The sequence below is a fragment of the Salvelinus fontinalis genome, chromosome 38, assembly GCF_029448725.1.
Source record: "Salvelinus fontinalis isolate EN_2023a chromosome 38, ASM2944872v1, whole genome shotgun sequence".
NCBI lineage: Eukaryota > Metazoa > Chordata > Actinopteri > Salmoniformes > Salmonidae > Salvelinus > Salvelinus fontinalis.
Genome location: NC_074702.1, coordinates 33,059,867 through 33,062,578, shown reverse-complemented (window position 1 = coordinate 33,062,578; position 2,712 = coordinate 33,059,867).

Sequence of the window (2,712 nt, the reverse complement as noted above, 5' to 3'; positions counted from 1 at the left end):
CCCAGTCTGCTGTCCCCACATGCTTCAAGACCCGATGTCACAGGGAGGCAAAATGTCACAGGAAGGCAAAAAATGTCACGGGGAAAAAATGATCATCAAGGACTGTAACCACCCGAGCCACTACCTGTTCACCTTGCTTCCATCCAGAAGGCGAGGTCAGTACAGGTGCATCAAAGATGGGATAGAGGGTTTGAAAAACAGCTTATATTTTAAGGCCATCAGATTGTTAACCTTAGGGCTAGGCCCCTTTTTTTAAAGCCAGGATATGCATATAATTGGTACCATTGGAAAGAAAATACTTTGAAGTTTTTAGAAATGGTAAAATATTGTATGAGAATATAACACAATAGATATGTTAGGAGAAAAATCCAAAGAAAAACCAACCGGAAAAAAATTGTTTTTGAGAGCCCATGCTCTTACAATGAAAAGTATAGGGGCATACTGAATTCTAGTTCCCAGGATGCAATTCCTATGGCTTCCACAGGGTGTCAGCAGTCTATGTTCAAGGTTTGAGGCTTGTAACTTCCAAAACGAGTAAGAAATATCAGTTTTAGTACAGGGACACAGTCTTGGAAATTCATGTATACGCGCATGATGAATACAGAATGCACCTGCTAAAGTCGGCTTCCTATTGAACATACTTCTTTCCGTAAGAAATATTATATTTTGATTGCATTTTAGGGTACCTGAGGTATAAATAGAAACGTATTTTGACTTGTTGAAACAAAGTTTAAGGGTAGATTTTTGGATTCCTTTCTCTGCATGTTGAACGAGTGGATTACTCAAATCGATGGCGCCAACTAAACTGATTTTTTGGGATATAAAAAATGATTTTATCTAACAAAACGACACTACATGTTATAGCTGGGACCCTTTGGATGACAAATCAGAGGAAGATTTTCAAAAAGTAAATGTAACGGCTGTCATAGTCGTCCTCCTCCTCAGACGAGGACAGGCGAGAAGGATCTGAGGACCAATGTGCAGCGTGGTAATTTTCCATTATTTAATTAAGACAAAACAAGACACAATACAAAGTGACAAAACAAACTAACCGTCACAGTCCTAGCTGGTGCAGACAAAACACAAAGACAGGAAACAACCACCCACAATCCCCAACACAAAACAAGCCACCTATATATAATTCTCAGTCAGGGACAACGATTGACAGCTGTCTCTGATTGAGAACCATATTAGGCTGGACACAGAAACAGACAAACTAGACACACAACATAGAATGCCCACCCCAACTCACGCCAAGACCACACTAAACAAATACAAAAACAAGGGAAAACAGGTCAGGAACGTGAGAGTAAATGAATATTTACTTACGTCCTCAAACAATCGCATGGCATGCTTTCGCTGTAATGGCTACTGTAAATCGGACAGTGCAGTTAGATTAACAAGAATTTAAGCTTTCAACCCATATATAAGACACTTGTATGTACCTAAATGTTTAATATCCATAATTTTTACAATCATTTATTTGAATTGCACGCCCTCCAGTTTTACCGGAAGTTGTCCCGCTAGCGGGATGCCTAGCCCTAAAATTAAACAGCCACCACTTGCACAGATAGGCGGCTGCCTACCTACAGACTTGATATCATTGGCCACTTAATAAATGGAACACTAGTCACGTTAACAATGCCACTTTAAGAATGTTTACATATCTCGCATTACTCATCTCATATGTACATACTGTATGCTTCACTATCTATTCTTTACTATCTATTGCATCTTAGCCACTCTGTCACTGCTCATCCATATATTTTGTACTTATATTTTCTCACCCCATTCCTTTACTAGATTGTGTGTATTAGGTTTTGTTGTGGAATGTGTTAGATATTAGGTTTAGTTGTGGAATTGTTAGATATTACCTGTTAGATGCTGCTGCACTGTCGGATCTAGAAGCATAAGCATTTCGTTACACTCGCAATAACATCTGCTAACAATGTGTATGTGACCAATACGATTTGATTTGATCCTTTTAGAGCTGACACGTATCTTGTACACCTTGGGTTGGAGTACAGCCTTTGAGGATGAGCAGTTTGGGTCAGTTTGTTGCAGGGAGTGCAGTGTGTATGAGACACCTGTTACACTGAAATAGAAAATCACTGTCCACCTCTGTACCAGCTAAAAGTATGCCCCTGCCAGATAGTTTCTGCTCTGTTGCCTGTGGGATCCTTCTCAAGTCTCCACTGACTGGAAAAATGTCAGCCATCAGCCTCTTTCTCTCCCTTTATTTATTTTGGTATTTTTGATTCATTCATTCCATGACTTTCTATGCATCTTTCCCTCTCACTCACATGCAATCAAAAATGTTTATATGGTGTATTGATATTCTTATTGTTTTATGCCTCCCCCTCTTTGGAATTTGAGAATCAAATCTACAATTTCCAAAATACGGTCTGTTTCACTTAGAGTGCGGGACGTTTCAGAAAGAACAAGACAGCTAAAGAATGAGCAAGTGGACTTGCCAATGTTGACCTGAATGAGGGATAGTAAAGGTGTAGTAAAAAATGTCCATGTTTTATTAATAGACTATGACAATAGAGTGAGGGGACTGTTCAATGAAATGCAAATATATGCTGCTTTCTAATCTTTCCATCAATGAAAAAAGTAAATTACTCTCGCGCCTGTGACAAAGCATGCATTGTTCCCATGCCTGCTCCCTCATCTTAGGCACGTTAGCGGTCACATTTCCTGAAAGAATCC